The following is a 24,947-nucleotide window of genomic DNA, read 5'->3' as shown; positions in this document are numbered from 1 at the left end:
GCCGTAATACATCATCTGATAACCTATAATCTGCTAGGATTATACTGCCATATTTTGCATATATAGGATGGCTATATCAGCTTCTGATGAGAACTAGGCCAGACACTTGTCAGTCTTTGATGGTTGGGGGACTTCAACTCCCTGGAAGGAAAAATGAGTTGTAGGATGTCTGAGTTAGTAAAAATGGTGGGTATTGCTCCAAATTTGTTACAGTGGTGGCCGTCGAATAATAGGAATGGAGGGAAAGGGACTTGTTATTTGTATAGTGCCAACCCATTCCACAGCGCTTTCAGGTAATTTTTTTTATTTATTACCCCCCTGTGAGCTGGGCACTCATTTTACCGATCTCAGAAGGGTGGAAGATGGAGTCAACCTTGAGCTGGTTCTACCTGAACGACGTGGGGATTAAACTCGCAACCTTCAGGTTGTGAGCGAGAGCTTAGGACTGCACACTGCTGCCTTAACCCCATGTGCACTACTACTACTTTTCCTAACTTTACCCTTTTTCCTAGCCTTTTGTCAAACTAGTGAGTTAGTGTCCTACCATATATGTGGTATATATGCAGTACAGTGTACACTGGCGTGTTTTGTAGTCACTCTGGGAGATTTCCCCAACGTATTTGCTTAATGTAGTCTCATAGGGTTTTCAGGAACTACAATATTGATGGTGATCAATGGGGGTCCTATTCCCAGTGCCCCAGGAATCAACTGATGGACTCAAAAAATGCAAAACAAGTGAAGAGAAAAGCCACAAAAAAAAATGTGTAATGCGTTTTAGATTTCCTACAGCTAACATCAACCTACAGCTAACATCTGGACATGGTGTTGTCTACCACTAAAATATGCAGCAAATAAATGCCTGTAAGGCCTTAGTCACACGGGCGTTTATTGCCGCGATTTGCGCATGCGCATGCGTCCGGCGATTTTTTAAAACCATTGCTTTGCAATGGTATCGGACACATGAGCGCTTTTTATGCGCTCGTCCGATAAATTAGAGAACAGAAATCGCAGATCGCACCTATCTGCGATCTGCGATTCCTGTTCTCTTCTCTATATGCGCTCAATGGGGCCGGCGGCAGCAGCGCCGACCCCAATGAGAACATATAGAAGACAAATCATTCTTCTCTGCCACAGCTGTAACAGCTGTGGCAGAGAAGAACGATGTTTGCCCATTGAATTCAATGGAGCGGCAATACAGCCGCTCCATTGAAAGCAATGGGCTGCCGGCGTGCGCGGGGTTAATTGTCGGGAAGGGGTTAAATATATAACCCCTTTCCTGCAATGCATCCTGAAAAGTGAAAAAATAAAAAAAATGTATGTACTTACATGCTCCCGGCAGCTGGAGATCCCGGCGGCCGGCCTGCAGTGGGTGTGAAGGGGGTGTGACTCAGGCTTGCCCCTGATTGGCTCAGCCTGAGCCAATCAGAGTCTGATCTCAGTCACACCCATTCATGAATTCATGAATGGGTGTGACTGAGACTTGCTTCTGATTGGCTCAGCGCTGAGCCAATCAGGGGCAAGCCTGAGTCACACCCCCTTCACACCCACTGCAGGCCGGCCGCCGGGATCTCCAGCTGCCGGGAGCATGTAAGTACATACATTTTTTTTATTTTTTCACTTTTCAGGATGCATTGCAGGAAAGGGGTTATATATTTAACCCCTTCCCGACAATTCATCCCACACTCGCCCGCAGCGCTTGCATTCAATGGAGCCGCTGTATTGCCGTCTCCATTGAATCCAATGCGCTGGACAGCTCCGGCCCGTTTCTAATGAAACGCGGCTAGGAGCAGATTTTCGGGCGATTTTTGGGCCGATTTTTCGGCGCCGGTCACGCGATTTGCGCATGCGCATCCGTCATGCGATGCGCAAATCGCGTGAAAAAACGCCCGTGTGACTAAGGCCTAAAACACCATGTTTCACAAAGAGCTACAATGGATATAAAAAGGCTATACACCCCTGTTAAAATGTCAGGTTTGTATTAAAAAAAATCCACAAAGATGAATCATGTCAGATTTATTTCCACCTTCGATGTGACTATCTATACAATTCCACTGAATAACAAACTGAAATCATTTAGGATGGAAAAATAACAAAAAAAACTACAAAAATGAGTTTACATAAATATACACACCCTAAAAATACTACTTTGTTAATGTCCCCATGGACCGCATGTAGTGTTTTTGGGTTGGTGTCAGCATGGCCCAACTTGACTTGGCAACCTTGGCCCACTCTTCCCTGCAAAAGCGCTCTAAATCTGTCAGACTGCAAAGGCATCTTGTGTGAAGCGCCCTCTTCAGGTCACCCACCAATCTTCAATGGGCTTCAGGTCTGGGCTTTGGCTAGGCCATTCCAAAACTTTGATCTTTTTCAGGTGAAGCCATTCTTGTGTTGATGTGGAGGGATGCTTTGGGTCGTTGTCGTGCTGAAAGGTGAAATTCCTCTTCAGCTTTTTAGCAGAAGGCCAGAAGGTTTTGTGACAAAATGGACTGATTTGGAACTGTTCATAATTCTCTCCATCTTGACTAAAGCTCCAAAGCACAATGCTGCCCCTACCATCCTCACTGCGGGTTGAGGGTCTTCTGGTGATGTGCAGTGTTGGCTTTGTGCCAAACATACTTTGGAATTATGGCCAAAAAAGTTCCCCCCTGGCGTCATCAGAGTAGAACACGTTCTCCTGCAGACGTCTGGCAGACTTTATGGAGATTTTGGCAAAATATAGCAGGCTTGGACGCTTTTCTTTGTTAGAAAAGGCTTCGATCTTGCCCCAAACCCCACAGCCTAGACATATGAAGAATACGGGAGATGGTTGTCACATGCACCACACAACCAGTACTTACCTGAAACTCCTGCAGCTCCTTTAGTGTTGCTTTAGGCCTCTTGTGGCCGCACGGACCAATTTTCTTCTGGTCTTTTCATCAATCTTTGAGGGACATTCATTTCTTCGTAATGTCACTGTTGTGCCAAATATAATCCAGTTCTTGATGACGTCTTCACTGTGTTTCATGTTATATGTAATGCCTTGGAGATGTTTTGGTCCCCTTCTCCTGACTGATACCTTCCAACAATCAGATCTCTTTGAGGTCTTGGAAACTCTTTACCGACCAACTAAGAAAATGTCAGGAAAATCCTCCTAGAAGAGCTGAACTTTATACAGGGTAAGTCATAAATCCCTGTAATGAACGGCAGCGGAGTGCTGACTACTATCTAACAAGAGTTTACATATGATTGGCTAATTCAGAACTCAACCCCATCCAGGATGTTCAAACTTATGTAAACACATTATTTTTTTTTTCTCCCTAAAAGATTTCAGTTTGTTTTAGTGGCATTGTACAGATAACGGGTCACATCGAAGGTAGACATAAATCTGAAATGATTGGTCGTTGTCAGATTTTTTTAACATGACAAAAACCTGGCATTTTAACGGGCGTGTAGACTTTTGAGTATCCACTGTATGTGTGAAAGCATTCTAAACATAATACATTTGTAGTGCTTCATGTACTGCATTTATCTGCTGCATTTTGCTTAGGAAATCTCCCCCAATATATCTTAAATGCCTAGCTAGATGCTCTGAAGATATTACACCAAGATAAAACTTTACATTTATTCCACATACTCTCCACTGATGCCAACACACTTCTTACATCGGTATTCCAAGTTCTGTAAGCTTTGCAAAAAGAAGGATTTCGGTTGTGCCTCAAACCAGTCATCCGTAGCAGCCATGGCATCAGAAATGGTGTCAATTTGATACTCTTGAGGTGTTTCTTCAGGTTTGGAAACAGATGATAGTTGGAGGGAGCTAGAGCTGGTGAATAAGGTGGGTGGTCAACCAGCTGGAAGCCCAGCTCCACCAGTTTTGCCATGGTCGTCCACCAGCAGCATGCCCTCCTTATCTCAGAACACAGACGCCATCAGCTTAGTGGCTGAACTTCTTTGGGCGAGGAGAACCACTGCGCCTCCACTCTTTTGACTGCTCCTTGGTTTCAGGGTCATACAAATAAACCCAGGTCTCATCCATGGTGACCAGTTGATCCAGGAAGTTCTTATCAGTCCGGAAACGCTGACAAATGGACCGGAAGTTTTCACTCGCATGCTTCTCTGATCTGTTGTCAAACATTTGGGGACCCACTTTGCAGATCGCTTCTTCATGTTCAAATGTTCATGGATAATGACACAAACACGTTCACGAGAAATCCCCATGATGTCTGCTATTCCTTTAGCTGACATTGGCCGATTCTCCAGTATGAGGTTGTCCACAGCATTGACGATGTCCGGAACAACCTTTCTCGGTCGTCCAGGACGTTCCTCATCATTGGTGCTGAAGTGGCCCATTTAGAATTTGTCAACCCAGTTCTTAACTGTAGAATATGAAGGGCATTAATTCCCCAATGTCTGCCACATATCACCATGAATATCCTTCGCGAACCTTCCTTGCAGAAACAAGGATTTTATCGCTCCTCGGCTCTCATTTGCTTTAAATATCGCCTTAGACTCCGCCATTTTGTTTTCCCGCGTGCCGAGATCACTGTTGCCATAAGCTACAAACACAACATTTTGAAAACATATATTAGACACATAAGGCTTTCATGTGATGTAACATTCGTTACCATAGAAACAAAAAAAAGAACACAAAGCCACTTAGCAGCCCCTCGTAAATGTTTATTTTCAGTTTTGTTAAAACTAAAATGATTCAATAAAAAGTGATTAAGCATAAATCTCCTCGTTGGACTTTATTTATCTAAGATGTCTAACAGAAATACTGGCCTTGTTGCCCAAGGCCACCAATCACAACACAGCTTTCATTTTACTAGAGCAGCCTAAGAGCTAATGCCCACAGACAGATTTCCGCCGAGTTTCCTGCGGTGGAATTCCGCAACTATTAGGTTCTGTTGCACCTAATAGCTTTCTGTCAGCCAATGATCACATGCAGAATTCTGCACAGATTTCTGCTGCGGGGGAAAAAAAATCGCGGCATGTTCTATTTCATCACGGATTTCCGCAGTGGGAGGTCTCCATTAATATAGTATTAATGGAAACATTGGAAATCCGTGGTGGAATTCCACAATCACTCGCGGGCACTAGCGTTTTTCAACGCGCTATTCCTGTGACGTAAATCCACGAGCGTATCCCGCAAAACTCGTGGGCATGAACCCTAAGAAATGTAGTATGAGCTCTGAATGGTTGCTGTGAGCAACAAGGTCTGTTTTTCTATTTAACAGCTTTGATAAATTAGGCCTTTGGGCATTTTCATAGATTGTGGGTAACCCTTTGAGACCCCTAATGTTGTGTGTCAAATCTGCATGAAGTAAAAATTGCACTTTGCCTCATGTAGTTGGACTGAACCATTTTTCTGAGTGCCCCATCCCCTCCTGTTCCTTCTGTCCTGGGACATCTCCAGTGTGTAAAAGAAACTAGGATGAAATGAAGAAAGTAGGTTACTGGGAAATTATACTGAATAACATATTTGACAGTGTTTTGGACCTGGATAAGGTTGATAGGAAAGAGGACAAGTTAGAAGAGAGTCTGTCGCCTAATTTGTGTTAAGGTACCTTTTTAACAGGCCGATAGTCGCCCAAATAATCACTCAAACGAGTGACTATGGCCAACCGTCTTCCTGTGTAAACTTGACTCCCGAAAAGCCACTGTCTAAGAAATCGCTCAGTAGTAGCTAGTCGTTCCGTTCCAGCTAACTGAATCGGAACGACTGTCGAGCGGCTTCTTGCTCCGTGTAAACAAGAGTCAACTCAATGTTTGAGCGATACAATAAATCAAAGTTGCATATATTACAACCATCCACACATATTCACTATACTGCATAATGGATAGACAAAAAAAAAAAAAAGAAAGAGGTCGTGGATTGGGTTCCTGGAGAACTGGGCCAATTTTGCTGCCTGCTACGCTACAGGTTCTATTGTAGGGATGGGCTGCATCTCAGTGGGGAGGGTGCAGCTGCGCTGGGGAAGAGGATGGCTAGAAGGTTGGAGGAATGTTTAAACTAGAGATTGGGGTGGAAACCAGAGAGGTAGAGGAGAAAATAAAATAGACAACGACCTAGGACTAATTGATGAAAATGGGGGTTAGAATTGGCAAAACAGTTAATAGGGATACACTTAAAATTTAAAAAAAATAACCAAAACCTTCTAAACTGTATGGTGACTAATGATAGAAATCTGACCGATAAAGTAGACAAACTGGAAATAATTATCTCTGAGAAATCTATGACTTAGTGGGAGTAACTGAGACTTGGTTGGATAGAAGCTGTGACTGGACAGTGCATTTTTTTTGTGAAATCCTTTATGGTAAGGAAATGAGCATGTGGAGTCAGTATGGATAGAGATACATGAAGGAAAAAATAATAAAATCCTAGTAGGGGTTTTCTGTAGGCCACCAAATCTAACAGAAATCACTGAAATCGATTCTTAAGGCAAACATATAAAGCAGCAAATCACAATCATGTAATTATTATGGGGGCTTTAACTATCCGGAAACCTGTGGATCTCATAAAAGGTAACAAGTTTCTTTCAAGAACTCAAGATAATTACCTTTCCCAACTAGAGGGACGGCCATTTTGGACTTATTAACCAACAGATCTGACAGAATAATAGGGGTGCTAGTTGAGGGGCACCTGGGAAATAATGACTATAATATAAAATTCCACTTGTCTTTCAAAAGGGAGTTTTATCGGGGAGCTACAAAAATACTAAACTTTAGGAAGGCAGAGTTTGATCAGCTCAGAGATGCCCTTAACCTTATTTACTGGAACACTATCCTCAGAAATGAAAGTACAGTCAATAAATGGGAAATATTTAAAAACATCTAAAATACAGGAATAAAAGGGGTTAGGAATACAAGATAACCAATGTGCCTCAATAAACATGTAATTCTAATTCCCTCTGTTCAGTCGTGTCTGACTCTTGCATACTCTATAGACCAGTCCTCTCCTCTATCCTCTATGGCTGATTTCAATTACCTGATATCCATTCCCGTGACCTTCTTGATGGTGTCTAGCCAACATGTCTTGTTTTTTCTTGATGTTCAAGTAAAGTCCGATTTAGTCACTTTCTTCTTTTAGCTTCTGGATCAGCATCTTCAGATGCTTCACTGTCTCTGCTACCAGTTTAGTGATGGTTCTTCCACCTATATATAACCCAATATTTTGATAATTTAAGTCCAGCCACCTCATGATCACTTCCGCATAGAGGTTGAAAAGAGAATGAGAGAGGATGCATCCTTGTCTTGTGCCCTTTTTGATATTGAATAGAGATGAGCGAGCGTACTTGGAAAAGCACTACTCGCTCGAGTAATTTGCTTTATCCGAGTATCGCTGTGCTCGTCCCTGAAGATTCGGGTGTCGCTGCGGCTGACAGGTGAGTCGCAGCGGGGAGCAGGGAAGAGCGGGCGGGAGAGAGGGAGAGAAAGACCTCCCCTCCGTTCCTCCCCGCTCTCCCCTGCAGCTCCCCGCTCCGTGACGGCACCCGAATCTTCAGGGACGAGCACAGCGATACTCGGATAAAGCAAATTACTCGAGCGAGTAGTGCTTTTCCGAGTACGCTCACTCATCTCTAATATTGAACCATTCTGTATCCCCATACCTGTCTCTCAGTGTGGCTTCTTGATTGCTGTAGACGGACCTGATCAAAGTAATCAGGTGCACTGGTACTTCTACGTCCCTCCCTTCCCAAAGCTTATCATGCTCAACACAGTCGAAAAGCTAGGTGCAATTAAACACAGATAGAGCTTCTTCTGATACTCTCTCGCCTTTTTCATGATCCACCTCAAGTTTGTGATGTGGTCACAGTTCCCTCTGCCCTTGCGGAATCCAGCTTGAACATCAGGAAGTTCCCTGTCAAGAATATTTCCCACGCGCTTTTTGATGACTTTCAGAAGCACCTTGCTGACCTGGGGAATCAAAGCGATTGTTTCCACAGTCCTTGACATCGCTTTTCTTTGGCAGTGAGATAAAAACTGACCTTTTCCAATCCTCTGGCCATGTACAAGTCCTTCAGATTGTCCAGCATACTGTTGCAAGTGCAGCTCTTGGGACTGGTTTGAACTGCTCTGCAGGGATTCCACCGCTACTAGGTGCTTTCAGGTTTGGCAGCTATCTCATCGCCCACTCCATTTCATTATCCAGCAGGTCTGGTTCCAGATCCTCTTGGCTCCCATGTTCTTCTGGGTGGTTACTGCTGGCACCAGCATATAGTTCTTCTGCATATTGTTTTTATCTCTTCTTGACGTCCTGCTGGTCAATAATTCATCCCCGTCATTGTCCTTGATGGCTTCTTGGTAGGCAGAGAAAGGCTTCTTCACCTGTTTCACAGTGGCAGATAAATCCCTGGTGTGGCCCTGCTAGTTCAAAGCTCAGCGAATATTCAGAAATTTGTTCTTGCCTTTCCTGGCTTCTCTTTGGAATTTGGCATTGAGACGCGCCACCTTTTCCAGCCTTCCCATAGCCTCTCCTTTTATCAGCAATCTGGAGGTTGGTTGCAATTAGCCAGCTCTCACTGTGAATTGGCTTCTTGTATGGCATGAGTGATTTCAGTGAGGTTTCCCTTCATCTCTGTCCACAATTTGTTTGGGTCCCCACTTTCAACTTGCATGGTCTGACCCTGATTTTAGCTGGAGTTGGTGATCAGACTCACAATCTGCACCTGGTAGTGTTTTTGCTGAGAAAATTGAACCTTTCCATTTCAGCTTGTCCATTTGGTTGCGATGCTGCCCATTTGGGGATGTCCAGGTGTAGAGGTGTCGTTTCGGCTGAGTAAGGAAGGTGGTGGTGATTCTAAACTTCTTCTCCTGGCAGAGCTGCACAAGGCAGTCTCCAGTGTCATTCCTCTTCCCTAGGCTGTGTTTGCCAACCAGTCCTGCATCCTCTTCTCCAACTTTGGCATTAAAATCGCCCATGATGTAGAGAATGTCCTTTCTTGGGGTTCTGTCGATTGCACTCTGGACCTAGGCATAGACATCCTCAATGTCCTGCTCTGATGCATCTGCTGTTGGTGCATAGACTTGGACGATGGCCTCATTCAGAGTTTTTCCTCTGATGCGGATGGACATCACCCTGATATATTTGGGGGTCTGTTTGCACCTTGCGATTTTTTTTGTTTGCTACAATGGCAACCCCTTTTCTCCTGGCCATCTCATTATCCAAGTAATAAATGGTGTAGTCACCTGAGCTGAAGTCCCCAAATCTGATGCAGTTCACTGACTCCCATTAGATCCACACTCATTTTTTTCCATTTCTCTTTTGATTATGGCCAGCTTTTCAACGCTCATCCCTCTCATGGTTCCATATTCTAATAGTATACCATTTTTTGCAGCTCGGGTGACCCTTTTCACCATGGACTACAGCAGCAATTGGGCTCCCTTGTGGCTTTTCCCCCCTCTTGCGTCATCCCCATTGTCCCCATAGTGTTATTGATGTTGTTCAGTCTGGGGCCCTCTGTCAAGCATCGTATTTAAAGCATGTTGATTCTGATGCTGAGTTTCATGGTGAAAGTTTTTCAAGGTAGGTTGGTCACCCGGTCTTTCTCTAACCCATAGCACTGTTTGTATGTCATGTGCTGCCACCCTCCCAGCACTTTGAGCTGGCTGTGGGAAGGGAGGGAAAGATGTAAAAAGGGCAATAAACATCAAAAAGAAACAAGAATGTGTCGAAGAAGCAGTAAAAACTTATAAAGGAAAAAATAAATTATGTAAAAAGCAGATGAAAGCAGCAAAGGTGGAGACAGAGAGACTTATTGCCAAGGAGAGTAAAACTAATCTTAAATAGTTCTTCAATTATATAAATGGTAAAAAGATTAATACTGAAAGTGTTGGCCCTTTAATAAATAATGTAGGAAAAATTGTAGATGGTTATGAGGAGAAAGCAAATCTATTAAATATTCTTTTTTCTCCAGTATATTCACAGAGGAAAATGAATTGCAAGATGAGATGCTGAGTTTTAAAGTAAGCTCTCCACTAAACATCACCAGTCTAACTCAGGAAGAAGTGCAGACCCACCTTAAAAAGATTAAAATAGACAAATCGCCGGGTCCTAATGGCATACACCCCCGGGATCTAAGGGAATTAAGTAATGTGATAGATAGAATATTGTTTCTTATATTTCAGGACTTTATAGTGATGGGGCCTGCTTCACTGGATTGACACATCGCCAATGTGATGCCAATATTCAAAAAAGGGGCAAAAAGTGACCTTAGAAACTACAGGCCGGTCAGTCTTACTTCTATTGAGGGTAAAATGTTTGAGGGGTTTCTAAGAGATGCTATCATGGAGGTCCTCAAGGAAAATAGCTGTATAACTCCATATTAGCATGGGTTTAGGAGTTGCTCTTGTCAAACCAACCTGATCAGCTTCTACAAGAAGGTAAGTTCTAGACTGGACTGGGGAAAGTCATTGGATCTTGTGCATCTGGACTTTTCCAAAGCATCTGATACTATGCCACATAAAAGGTTGATATATAAAAATGAGAATGCTTCATCTGGGTGACAATGTGTGTTAGCGGGTAAGTAACTGGTCAGTGATTGAAGACAGAGAGTGATTATTAAAGGGGTTCTGACATGAAAAAAATTTTTTTTACTTACCTTGCCTGGCAAGGACCGATCGCCAGGCATATCCCCTCCATCCGGCATCCTCTTCTGTGGCTTCTTGAAGCAGAGCTGCAGCGGTCAAAATGACCGCTTCCTGCTCTGCTCCGTCCATCAGCCACTTCCGAGGTGAACGGACAGGCGCCACGTCACAAGCAGTGCTTGCTGTGGGCGACCCATCCATTCTAGTTGAAGTTCGGCCGATCGCGGCTATTAACCCTTTAAACGCCGCTTTCAATTCTGACAGCGGCATTTAAAGCACCCGAACGCTGTTCGGTGGTCCCATATGGCCCCCCCCCCATGGTGAAATCGGGGGAGCCGTGCAGCTGTCATGGCTGCAGGGGGCCTTCTGAAAGGCCCCAGGGCTGCCTTGAGAGACTGCCTATCAAGCCATCCCCGTGGGGTGGTTTGATAGGCTGGCTGTCAGAATGCAGTATGACGTAATGCTATAGCATTACATCATACGGCAGGAGCGATCAAAGTATTGCATATTGTAGTCCCCCAGAGGGATTTAAAAGTAAAGTAAAAAAAGAGCAATAAAGTTTTTTTTATTTAAAAAAAAAAAGTAATAAAACTTTAAATCATCCCCCTTTTGCCATATCTAAAATTAAAAAGTCTAAATAATAAAATAAAAACACATATTTGGTATCACCGCGTCCGTAAAAGTCCCATCTATCAAAGCAGCACATTATTTACCCCGCACGGTGAACGTCGTCCGAAAAAGAACGCCAGAAATGTACTTTCAGTCACCCTGTCTCCCAGAAAAAACGCAATAAAAAGCGATCAAAAAGTCGAATTAGTACTAACGGAAACTACAGGATATCCTGCAAAAAATGAGCCATCGCTGAACTAAGTTGACAGAAAAATAATAAAGTTATCGATTGCACAAAATGACTGCAGAAAATAATTGAAAAAATTAAATGTCTTTGAAAAAAAAAAATAGTATAGTAAAAAAAAACTATACAAGTTTGGTATCGTAGTAATCGTACCGACCCATAGAATAAAGTTATCATGTCGCTTTTGTTGCCGTTTGTGCGCCGTAGAAACAAGACGCACTGAAAGATGGCGGAATGTCGTTTTCTTTTTCATTTTACTCCACTTAGAATTTTTTTAAAGTTTTTCAGTACATTATATGGTACAGTAAATAGCACCATTGAAAAATACAACTCGTCCCGCAAAAAACAAGCCTTCATACAGTGACGTCGATGGATAAATAAAGGAGTTACGATTTTTTAAGAGGGGGGGGAGGAAAAAATGAAAATGGAAAACAAAAAAAGGCTGCGTCATGAAGGGGTTAATGGTACATACTCTGATTGGGTCACTTGTACAAGTGCGGTTCCATAGGGGGCAGTGCTGGGTCATTTTCTTTTTAACATATTTACAATATTTGCAGATAATACAAAATTATGTAAGCTAATTAACAGGAGAGGATAGAATGGAATTGGAAATGAATCTGGATAAGTTGGGGGCAGGAAAGTGACAAATGAGGTTTAACCCTGATAAATGTAAGGTTCTGCACATGGGCAGAGGAAATACATGTCACCATTATACATTAAATGGGAAACCACTGGGGAACAATGACATGGAGAAGGACTTGGGGGTTTTAACTTAACTGGAGCAACCAGTGTCAGGCATCAAAAATCACTGGTCAAACCACACATGGAATATTGTGGACAGTTTTGGGCACCGGTACTCAAGAAGGACATATCAGAACTTGAGCAGGTTCAAAGGCGGGAAACTAAAGTAATAAATGGAATGGGCGAACTACAATACCCAGAGAGATGATCAAACTTGAGGTTATTTAGTTTAGAAAAAAAAGACACCTTATGGGCGACCGAATAACTATGTATAAATATATCAGGGGACAATACAGATATCTCTCCCATCATCTATTTATACCCAGGACTGTGACTGTAATAAGGGGGCACCCTCTACGTCTAAAGAAAATAAAGTTTCTACACCAACATAGAAGTGGGTTCTTTACTGTAAGAGCGGTGAGACTATGGAACTCTCTGCCTAAGGATATGGTGATGGCAAACACACCAGCTATGCTCACCAGTATACTACCAATGCCCACACCACCTATGTTCACCACTATACCAGCAATGCTCAAATAGCTATACACATTACTATACCACCAATGCCCACATTGCTATGTCCAGCCCTATACCACCAATACCGACGAGCTGTGCTCACCACAATACCACTAACGCCCACATGGGGATGCAGAAATTAGCACAGTATATTGAGTGCACCTACCCAGTAAACAGTTGATCGTAGGTGGTTCCGGGTGGCAGATGCCTCCAATCTACTATTGATGGCCTATTCTAAGGATAGGCAATCAATAGTTTACAACTGGACAACCCCTTTAAAGTGAGAATGCTTCCTTGCACCAAGAGGGCTACCATTGTCTATGGGCAATATCTGGCATTGTATTTCTGTCCCATTCAAATAAATAAAGTTGAACTGCAATACCACACACAAGCTATGTTCAAGAGTGGCGCTGTTGCTGAAAGAAATCTGCCATGATTTTCTAATCTCAAACAACCCCCAGACTCTAGGACCTTCCGAGAGTTTTGTTTTCCTTGATCTTTACTTCTGGGAAGGCTTTTATAAAAATAAAAAACATCATCAGGAAGATTCATACTTTCCGGCTCAGCATTGACTTTCCATTCTCTCATTGAAAAACTTTCCTTGATCCAGTGAAAGTGAATAGACACTCTGGGAATCAATAGTTAACGTTCCAGTGCCGCCTGCTATCAGCCTCACTAATGTGACCTTCTGCGCCAGGCTCCCAGGGATTCTACCGTTACAGGAGAGCTGTCTGTATACACCGCCCCTCCCCCACCCAACCCTTAATGTAAAACACTATGTATTCCCGACTCATCAAATCCAGATATCTGGAGTGTAATGTAACCCATATTTGCGTGTAACTTTTAAAAACGCATTGAATCTCTTGTATCAGTAATGGCATCCAAAAAGTACCAGTCCTGTAAACATGTTGTATTAGTGGCTTCCACGGTGACTTAAAGGGCATGTCCACTTGTTTATGTATTTGCATTTTACTTTAAATGGTATTTCAGAAAAGCTTGGGAGACAAATCCATGAGGTATTCTAGGAGATGAATACCCCGATTGAGTTATATAGAATGAACAGATAGTAATTAAAGGGGTGTTCCAGCTGAACTTCTGATATCAGATAAGCAGGTCAGAACATCAGATCAGCTGGGCTCCATATCACGGGTCCCGAACAGTTTTATACTCCGACTTATTTATATGACTTGTGAGAATGAATTTGGGTTGAATATTTCCTTTAAAAGTAATGTTTTTGTTATCTGGGGTAAGACACTCACCAGTGACCATCGCTTGGTTGCCTTCAGGAACAAGGGCATCTTTACAGTGTGAGGACCTCATCTCCCGATATCCCATCTTACTATGAGCGTGTCACGGCATGCTGGCCGGTACGCAGAGGCAGACCAGAGCTGGCGTCATGACATCAGCCTGGCCTGTGTAACAGGAGCATGCACTCCATCATTTGGCACCAGGTGCAGAGCAGGTCACGTCATCTAGTGATCTGTGGTCTGATTTGTCGATAGGGAGGTGTTCTCCCCAGCCGGCCAATCAGCCACTACTATAGTTTATATATTCCAGCCCCTCCTCTCAGAGGACGCCAGTTATTCCTCTGTATGTGGCATTCTGCTCCGCTCCTCGTTCGTCCGATGCTGCCTGACAGTCAGATTTTTTAATCTGGTGTTAAATCTGCTTCCTTATACTGTGGTATAATTATTCTTAACATCTGACAATTGTCATCCCTCTTTCCATGTTAAGTACAGTTTAGGGAGCCCCCAGGTTCCTGGCGTGGGTCCACCCGATCACTCTACTTGTAGGCCTCACACACACTGGCTAGTCGGATTCCACATGCAGAATCCATCTCTGGCATCCGCGTGTACCTGTAGTTTTTTCTTTACTGCGGATGGTCCGCACCGCTTGCTGTCAGACATGCGCATTACAGTTTTTTTTTTAAACTCCTGCTCTTCCCACGCCATTGCCTATCAATGATGCAGAATCCGCCACCTTTCTGCAGTGTCAGTTGAAGAAAGGCCGTGGATCAGATGGCTTCCATTGACTTCAATGAAAGCCGTCTGCGCAGAATCCACGCAAAAATAGAGCTTGCTGCAATTTTTCTTTGCTCCTTCAGTTGCGGTTTCCGCTCGTGTGCAGGAAGAATCACTTTTCCATAGCACCCCATGGGCGGTATTTGCTGCAGAATCCGGAGGCGGACGCCGGCTCCGGATTCCGCAATACAAATCCGCCCGTGTACGTGAGGCCTAAGGGTGCCTACCCACTGGCAATTTTTTTTCCTGCGATGCTAAATTGCGTTTTTTCTGAAGAGCAATTAGTATAGAATGTGTTCTTGTCCATTTGGGTTTTTTTTTTCGGTCCGTTGCAATTTTTCACATAGGACCTGTCAGTTGCATATGTCTCCTTATTTTTCTCTTAATGCACCCATGATTGTCAATGGAAATTAACGAAAAAGGCACGAAAATCGGCAACGCCAGTGGGTAGGCGCCCTTAGGCAGGGTCTTTGGACAACAATTACGTTTGATCCAGACGAGGCGATTAGATGTCCTGCTCAGGCGTAACAGTTTGATGTTGGAGGAGAGGTACATTGGGGTAACGGCAGTCACACCTGAATACCTCTCTTTGTAGGGAAGGTGCTTTTAGATGAACGATTATTGTTCAAAAATAAAACGTACAAACGAGCAAAATTTAACACTAATTGTTCAGTCTAAATATGAGCCAACGACTGAACGACATACAAGAAGCGCTCGCTTTTCACTTATTTTACGCAGATATAAAAACCATCCTTGGCTCGTTCATCTATCGTTCAGTTTAACCCTTCCCAGTCCAATTTGTATCCGGGTTTTCCTAGGGGGCTTACTCTTTTTCTGCTGTTAAACAACGGCGCTATCTGCTGGCTAAAGCCAGTACTGCATAAGGGGACACATTGGATGGGCCCCAACAGCATCGAGGCTGGCAAGGTACAGTAAGAGAACCCCGGCAGATGTCTTGCAACATCGGAGCTGTACAGCCTTAAATCATAATGTCTTCAGAGGTCAGACAGTGGATTGGAAAGGGTTAAACAGCGCTCATCCAGTTTTTCACATTCACTAATACAGTGAATGTGACGAACTGAAAGATACTGAGCGATGCTCTTTTGAACAAGCCAAAGATGTGTCCGTCTGTCTAAACAAGGTGAACGAGAGCGAACGAACCAGCGGTGACGACACTCACACGTTCGCTTGTTCAAACAAGAATCGGCTGCTCTAAAAGGACCTTTAAGATGTTTGCTGGGGACATTAGGATATCATTGCTTCAGTTGGAGAATGACACATTTATCGTCAGCTTGATTGTGTCTGCTGGATCTCAGATCTGGGATGGTGTCCAGGTTTTGTTTTACGCTGGTATAATCTCCCCAGAGGAAGCAGAATCGAGGTCAGGCAGGAGAGCTTGTTATTTTTAGGTAACAAGTTGTTTTTTTAGTTTTCGGATCATATTCCCTATCTCTGACTATGAGAAAAAAAATGATACTCATGTTCACGCATCTCTGCTAGCAGGGGATTGGTTATGGAGGACCCTAGTGAGGTTACCAGTCACCTACATTAAGACAAAGTCACCATGCTTGGTGAATTTAAAAAAAAGCAAGTTAAGAACCATAATAGCACCAATTACCTCTCAGGAGTAGTCTTTTACGTCCACCCAGGACGTGCTGGATCCGTAACCTGCAGATCTCGCACAAATGTGTGCAAGCTGTGTAACAACAAAAACAAACCAAAATTCGGGAACTCTTTTCCTATCTAAATAACCTTAAGAATGGGGTCCTGCCTAAATGCAGGCAATTCGCCCTGACAAGGGCGTACCTGACCTTGTACCTCGGTCCTTAGTTAACCCTACGTGGGACAGGGGAAACAAACAACACAAATAGAAAATAATCACAAACTTAGCTTAGATGCGGAAGGCAAATAAACAAGCCAGAAGAGAGCTAGACCACAGTCAGAGCTAGACTGAAGATTCAATGGCCATTCTGTCCAGCCTCAGCCAGACTAAATAGCCTGACAATCAGCCTCAGGTGCGGCTAAGCATATCTCACCTAATACCACACCCTCCAGGGCCAGAAGATGGAGAACCACGTGCAAAAACCTTCACCAGACTATCAGCACGGCAGCAATCCCAGAACCGCTGCAACATTGTCATCCAGCTTTCCCAGACTCCTGAACAGCCTGTCTGCCTAAAGGCCCATTTACACGCAAAGACAATCTTTTAAACGATTGAAAGATTGACGGTTTTAGCGATCATTTTGCATAAACTGGTAATGGACACCAATGTCCATTATTAGTTTATTACCTTTATTTGCTTGTAAATCAGCCTCCAGCAGCACTCAACTGCATTGTCTTCGCACAGGCTGCCGCGGGCTGTCGGCGAAATACAATGTACTTAGCTGCTTCCATGGAGAACACAGCATGCGGTCTCTGCTTTCTCTGTCTGGCTGAATGATGGATTTTAAGCTCACCTAAAAATCATCATTCAGTCGAAAAGTGAAAGATGGAAACATTTACACACATAGATTATCGCTCAAAAGCCATTGTTTGAACAAAATTTGAGCCATAATTGTTGCGTGTAAATGGGCCTTTACTATGGAATGATACATCACTAGATTTCATGTCACTGCGCAATTAAGCAGGTCTTCCACCTAATCTATGTCAAAATGGGGTGATAAGACCTGTGCAGACTTTAATGGTCGGCCATATTGGTTATCACACAGCTGGTTTAGAAACAGAAGAAGGATAACTGGTGAAATTTTAGGAACAAATCGCTCATACAGTAAGTGTAATTTTATGGTGCCATTCAGAAGAAGCAGCTAGACAGCCATAAAGTTAAATGGTAAAAACTTTCTGCTTACAACTGCCACTAGGCGGAATTCCTTACATAGAGATATATAGCTAGTATTGAGTTCTGTAGGAGTGAGCTCCCCCTAGTGGTGGTTGTAGGCAGCTGGACTTTTTCAGTTTACTTTATGTTGCATGAAGTGGAGGGGATTTGCATCCCTATAATGATATATTATAAAATTACAATTAGTCTCTACACCATGCTAAAACACCAGAAATATTGGTTATAAACCGCTAACCCACCCTAGACCTCCAAGGACATTAAGTAGAAGCCCATAACTCACTCTAAACCTCCAGGGAATATTTGGTGTAAGGCTTTAATCCACCCTGGACATCCTGGGATATTTAGTGTAATCCCCTAATCCCCCTAGACTTCAAATGACAAATTCCTAACCTGCCCCAGACCTGCATGGGTATTAAGTGTAAACCCTTAATCCATTCTAGACCTCCAGGGATATTAGGTGCAAACTCTAAATCCACTCTAAATCTCCAGGGATTTTAGCTGTAAACCCCTAACCCACCCTAGACCTGCATAGGTATTAGGTGTAAACCTTTAATCCAATTTAAACGTCCAGCGCCATTAGGTGTAAACCCTTAATCCACCCTATACTTCCGTGAATATTTGGTGTAAACTCCTAATCCTCCATAAACTTTCAGAGACATTAGGACAAGGGGTATAAATCCCTAATTCACCCTAGACCTCTCAGGATATCAGGTATAAACCCTTAGCCTACCCTAAACCTGCAGAGATAGTAGGTATAAACCTTCAACCCCTCCTAGACTTCCAGGAATATTAAGCGTAAACCACTAACCCACCCTAGGCCACCAAAGACATTAGGTGTGAACCGTTAACCCACCCTAGATCTGCATAGCTATTAAGTGTAAACCCATAATCCATTCTAAACCTCCAGGGAAATTTAGTGTAAACCCCTAATCCACGCTAGACCTCCAGGGATATTAGATATAAACCATTAGCCCACCCTAAATTTGCAGGGATATTAGATTAACCCAACCTAGCCCTTCAGGGATATTAAAGTATAAACCGCTAACCAACCCTAGACCTCCAAGGACAGTTGGTGTAAATCCTTAACCCACTCTGAACCTCCAGGAAATAATAGGTGTAAACTTTTAATGCACTCTAGACCTCCAGGGATATTAGGTGTAAACCCCTCATGCACCCTAAACCTCCACAGATATAACCACCTTCCCCCTAAGCACTCTAGACCACCTGAGATATATTGAGTTTTAACCCCTAAGCATCTCTGGACAGGAAAATTCTGAGGACTACTCTTACTAACCTCTAACTCACCCACAGAACTCCAGTGTCCTAGTTCTCCACACCAGCTTGACTGTTGAGGAGGAGTGGCATGAAGTGGCGATGGGGCATGCTTAGTTAGGGAAGCAGCTGAGTGAGAGCGGTCAGACCCTCACAATCCAGTGGACAGGCGGTAAATATTGTTGGCTGGGTACATATAAAACACACATAGCATAAAAAGGTCATTAAAAGAATTGGGACAACATCTAGCCTGCTTGCTGATGGTTTCCATATAACCAGCAGTGCTTCCTTTAACCATTTGCCCCTGGCACCTTGTTACACAAGTTACTTCATCATACTTGGCATTGTAATGTCAGATTCGCTTACACAGAAAGCAGGAGCAGGTTAATACGGGCAGTCGTCTGACTGTGTAAACTCCCTCTTTTTTGCTTCCCACCATTTATTGCAATGACTCGGCTGTGTTCCTGTGGGTATTCTGTGATTGAGGTTTCGCAGCCAGCTCATTAACAGCTGCATCCCATGGGCATTCGGGAAAAGTAAAGGAGGGGCAGGACACCGGGGACAGATAAGACATCAGATCTGAGGAAGAGCTGTAGCTTCAGTACCAGGGACAGCGGCAGAGACACAGCAGGAGTGGCAGCACAATGCACTGATGGAAGTGACCTTGACTCTGACCAGCCTGTCGCTCACCTGGCTGCTGGTGGTGCCAACCTGACTGAACATGGGCAAGCATCACGGCTTTTCCAGACATTTCCGGTAAGTTGATTGGTCAACCCTTGTTGGGTCTCGAAACCCATTGATTGCAATGGGTTGGCAGCCACTCACGCTCGGTCACCTCCCAGTAATGAGACCCATATGTCATTGACAAACTGTCAGGACGGCTCCACCACCCACGGAACTCTAGTTCATTGTCATGGCATCAGTGACCATTATCAGGGCTTTTTAACTCTTTAAATCTCAAGTGAAGTTTTTTTGAATTTTTTTTCAGCAATTTCTTAAATTATCTTGGTCTCAGGAAGCCGAATCTGGGTGACAATCAGCAATGTTGGGGGTTGTGCTGTTATTTTCCTCCCTACGCATTCTTTTCTGCTGCTTTCTTTTTGTGTGTCAGTCTGCACTGTTCTCTCATTTTATTCATGGACAGGGAGATAAGGATGAACTGCACAATAAGTCCCTCTGAGTCAGGAGAGTATCTCTCACTGTGGTGCAGTGCGTGTCCTTTACCGGCTTAATTGTATTTCCATTTCCTGCGATAATTATACTTAGTTTCTCATCCCCCAGTCTTGATGCTCTTGGTATTTACACTTAGAAGTTATTATCATATAGCACTTATTAATTTATCCTGCCAGCTCTTGTCTTAACGACTGTAGCATGTGCTTGGCTTGAATAAAAGAAAGTGGGTGTTAATATTTTTACAAATTTGGCATCAGGGTGCCCTCACTTAGCTTATACCTCAGTGTGAATGCATTCCTTTGGGTTCGGAGACTCACAGTCCCTCTAACTCCAATGCATAGGGCCATAGGGAGTCTATGTCCCACCATATATTGACTCCTTATGACACCGGATTACAGAAATATTCCATCTAAGAAGCAATGTTTATACCTCCATACAGTATTCGATTGAACATGGCACAATTTTCTTTCTATTGGATTCTGTATGAAATCAGAGGCATATAAAGTAACAGTATGACCCCATAGACTTCTATGGATGCTCTATTACATCTCTCTGCGACTCAGAACTTGTAACATGACTGTGTGCATCAACCTGGTGTACTAAAATTCTCAATAATACTGTAGCTTCTAGGGAAATATATAGCATCAAATGAAGTTATCATATGGTTGTGCGTGGAATACGGAACCATAGGGACTCTATGTGCTACTAAGGTAAGGTCCTTGCACACAACTTGAGGCTCGTTGATATCACTTTGTATCATACTTCTAATGAATACAGAATGGTCACTATATTAGAGACCCCACATCTAGTAGCAGTATGGACCTCCTTTGTCCTTCAAAACCACAGCAGTTTATCGTGACATACATTCCACTATGTAATGAAATCGATCTGCAGGGATATCGGCCCCTGCGGACAGGAACCTTCTTGTAGCTGCAGCAGATTAGATGGAGATGCTGACATGTTCTGATCAGTGCCAGGAAGGGGTCATCGATTCATGATGCTTGCACCAAATTCTGACCTCCCATCAGCACGGGGCAACAGAAATCTGGATCCATCTGACCAGGAAATGTTTTTCCACTGCTCAGTCTTCCAGTTTTTGATCATTTGTCTACTGGAGTCGCCTTTCTGTTCCTCTTAGATAGTTATGTCACTGGAACTAGCCGTCTGCTGTAGATGAGCGAGCATACTCGCTAAGGACAAATACTGGAGCGAGTATTGTCCTTTTCGAGTACCTGCCTGTTCATGAGAAAAGATTCGGGTGCTGGCGGGGGTGAGCGCTGTGTTGTGGGAGTGAGTAGGAGGGAGCAGGGGAGAGAGAGAAAGAGATCTCCCCCCTGTCCCCCCCTCTACCCCGCCACCCGAATCTTTTCTCACAAACAGGCAGGTACTCGAAAAGGACCATACTTGCTCCAGTATTTGTCCTTAGCGAGTATGCTCGGTCATCTCTAGTTATAACCCATCCGTGCCAAGGAAAGACAATTGAGTTCAGACATGTTAGTTGGAGGACCTGCATTGTACTCAGCTGCAGTTTCCTTGTCTGTGCAACTACTGCTCATCAGCATGATTTCTGACAATCTCCTTTGACCCCTTTCAGTGACAAGTTGTTTTTGTTCATATGATCCCCTGTCACTAGATGCCTTTCCTCAGTCGCACCATTCTCGGTATAATCACCACACTACTGCACAAGCAAACCCCATGCTGGCTGGCAGTGACATCCTGGCCGTGGCTAGTCTAGCACAAATAACCAAACTTTGTTCGAAGTCACTCAGATTGCTGGATCTTCCCATCTAAAGACCCATTTAGACACAACAATAATCGCTTAAAAGATGTCGCTCAAGCTACTTTTGAACGATCATCGTTGTGTCATTACCAGTTCAAGATGAGCGATCACCTTGCGCTGCCAGCGGAGGATGCAGAAGACAAGTGGGTGTCCCTGCTTGTCTTCTGCATCCAGCTGTTCCCCGCTCCGAGCGCCCGGCTGTTATACAGCCAAGCGCTCGGAGCAGAGGATGCAGAAGACAAGCGGGGTGTCCCCACTTGTCTGCTGCATCCAGATGTTTATTCCGGGTATGGAGAACAGAGCTGGACCGCTCTGTTCTTCATACCCAGCCTGTTATCAGGAAGCGGGAAACAGCTGAAACAATAGTATCAGCTGTATCCCACTGTGAATCCCTGAAAAGGCTGATCGTCGTCTTTCAACATGCTGAAAGATGATGATGAGCGACAGGGTAACGAAAACTGCATGATGTAAGTGCAGTTACACACGACGATTATCGCTCAAAAGACGGCATTTTAGAGAATTTTGAGCGATAATCATTGTATCTAAATGAGCCTTAATGTGGATTCACACTGAAACGGATCCACTGAAAACCTGTCATGGGATTTTATGCTGCACTCTAGAATCACGGGTCTAATTTCCCTACGTGGCAAGGCCAATCGGGAGAGGGCTGTGGTCTAATAAAGTGGTCATTCAGTGTATACATTAGGTACCAATTATGTATAGCAATCTATATAAAGAAAAGCGGGTCTGGTCTCTGCCACTTAAACAACACAAGTATAAGGTGCTGCAGTCTTGTGACTAGGTCATATTACCAGGATGCTGAGCACAAGGTCTTATATTCATCCCGCTGTCTGATGAAGAGGTCTGGAAGCCTCGAAACACGTTACACTCGCTAGTTTTAAGAAAGCATCATTGGTTTAATATACTCCATTGACTCTATTGTTCAACTATACAAGAATCGCCAGCAGGTCGCATCAGAGTCGTAGCTTTTATTCCCTCTTCATCATATCGATGGTAGGTATGTCCTTGTTGGTAACTGACTCCATTTAGTTAAAAAAGCAGCACATATGCCTGTGGAAAACCCAAAGGAAGTATGTGTCCAATTACCAGGCATGCAACTATAGACATGTAAAGCGATCCGTCTATTAATGCCAAGTATAAGCATCTAATGAGGACTTAATGATTAGTGTAGGACGTCAAGTGCACCCTGGGACAGTTATGTGATCAGCGTTGTACCCTGATGAGAGTAATGCCATGGTAAGGAGCAAATAATTAAGACATCAAGCTGAAGACGCTTCCTGTTTTGTTACGTAAAGCAGATTTGAGGTTGCGTTAAATGACAACATGTCAAAAACAAATCACAAGAAACAGCGCGCTTTGTACTTTGTGTGAACCCTGCAGTATGCAAGAAATCGAGGGAGACGGAAGAATCTTTATCCTTTCATCTGAAAATACCAAGGTGGCAGCGCTGGAGATACTGCCTGGGCTGAGTGATGGCGTGTGCATGCTTGCAAGCCGGCTTTTATCTCGCTGCTGGGATAATTATATGATGAGACTCGCTCTGGCAAATCTTCTGAGAGTTCCTTCTGCTCCCTGTTGAAATGTCATCACTGCTGGGAGGGGGAAGAAAATAAGTCAAGGAAGAAATTAAATGTTTGGGAATTAAAGGGTGTAACAGAGACAATAGACAGGGATAGTTGTCATTGTGTCCTGCTGAGACAGAGGTGAAACAGATGAATGAATTGTAGCGGGGAAGAAAGTGAACCATGTTCCCAAATACATTTAGTAGCTCACTCATTCTCTATAGTTGTGGACCAGGAGATGGTGGTTCGTTTGGAAGAGAAAGAAGGGATAAGAGATGTGACCAACTGGTGGGATGGTGGTGGGATATTTGACTAGTGGACTTGGTGGAAGTGATCATTTAGTAAGAAGAGGCATGAGAGTAGAAAAGATTGGTTGGGTGAAAGGAAGCATATGATGAGGTTGGATGGACGCTGGGGTAGAAATGGTCTCTTTTTTTAGGGAAGTAGTTGTTTAGCGAAAAAGGAAAATGTTAGATTGGGTCAATGGATAAGACAATTGGTAGACTGGCTACTTGGGAGATGACAAGAGTAGATTGAATGGCAGAGTGGGGTAAGAGATGGGACCAACTGGTGTATTGGTGGCAGTCTGTTTCGATTGTGGACTTGGTGAAAGTTGTCATTTTTTCGCAAATGGCATAAGGGAAGTGGTTGAGTAGCGGAAAAGGTGACAGTTAGTCATTTGACAGATGGGGAGAAGTGTTAGATTGGATGATAGGGTGCGTGAAGTGATAGTAGGACGGGGGAAGTGAATGAAGTGGTAGACTGGATGCATGGGGTGGTGAATGAAGTAGTAGGTTTGCTAGGGGGAGAAGCGAGTTAGAGATGGTGGGATGTGGTACACTATTTGGCTGGTGGACTTGGTGGAAGTTGTAGATTGATTTTATGGGGAAGAAGGAAATGGTAGATTGGTATGTAAGAAGCAAATTGTAGATTGGTTGCATGGATGAGTGGAAGTGATCCCTTAGTTAGATACAAGGTTAAGGGAAGTGCTTGGACTGTAGAAAAGGGAAAAGTTAGATTGATTTGTCATTTTGGAGAAGTAGTAGATTGGTTGGAAGAGTGTGATTGAAGGATTAGTAGGGTGGGGTGAGTGACTGAAGGGGCAGACAATGCATGGGGGTGAACAAAGTAGTGGATTGACTAGGGGAGAATGGGGTTAGATATGTGAATAACTATAGGGATGGTGGTAGACTGTTTGGCTGATGGACTTGGTGGAAGTTGTTGGATGAGTGGAACTGGCAGGATGGATGTAGTAGATTGGTGTAATGAGGAGGAGGGAATTGTAGATTGGTTGGATTGGAGAAAGGAAATGACGGTTTGGTTGGATGCAGAGGTAGAAGTGATCACTTGGTTGGGTTCATGTGTGAGAGAAGTGGTTGAAGGTTGAGTACTGGAAAAGGGAAATTGATTGGTTTGATCGATGGGAGAAGTGGTAGATTGGTTGGATGGGAGATGGAGAAAGTAGTAGATCATATAGTGGAGAAATGTCTTAGAGATGTGATCAACTGAGGTGATGGTGGTAGACTGACTTATGGACGTGTGATTTTATCAGAAGAAGTAAACTAGTAGATTTGTTTACAAGAAGGAAATGGGAAATCGGACATAT

General features: G+C 43.7%; 1 protein-coding gene across 2 annotated transcripts in view; it reads left to right on the top strand.

Moving 5' to 3' along the window:
* GRID2IP (Grid2 interacting protein) overlaps positions 1 to 24,947 on the top strand; it is a 142,123-nt gene that overhangs the window by 59,025 nt on the left and 58,151 nt on the right. The gene's annotated exons all lie outside the window — the stretch shown is intronic.

Source organism: Eleutherodactylus coqui, chromosome 8, assembly GCF_035609145.1.
Source record: "Eleutherodactylus coqui strain aEleCoq1 chromosome 8, aEleCoq1.hap1, whole genome shotgun sequence".
NCBI lineage: Eukaryota > Metazoa > Chordata > Amphibia > Anura > Eleutherodactylidae > Eleutherodactylus > Eleutherodactylus coqui.
This window is presented reverse-complemented; position numbering and strand designations above follow the sequence as displayed.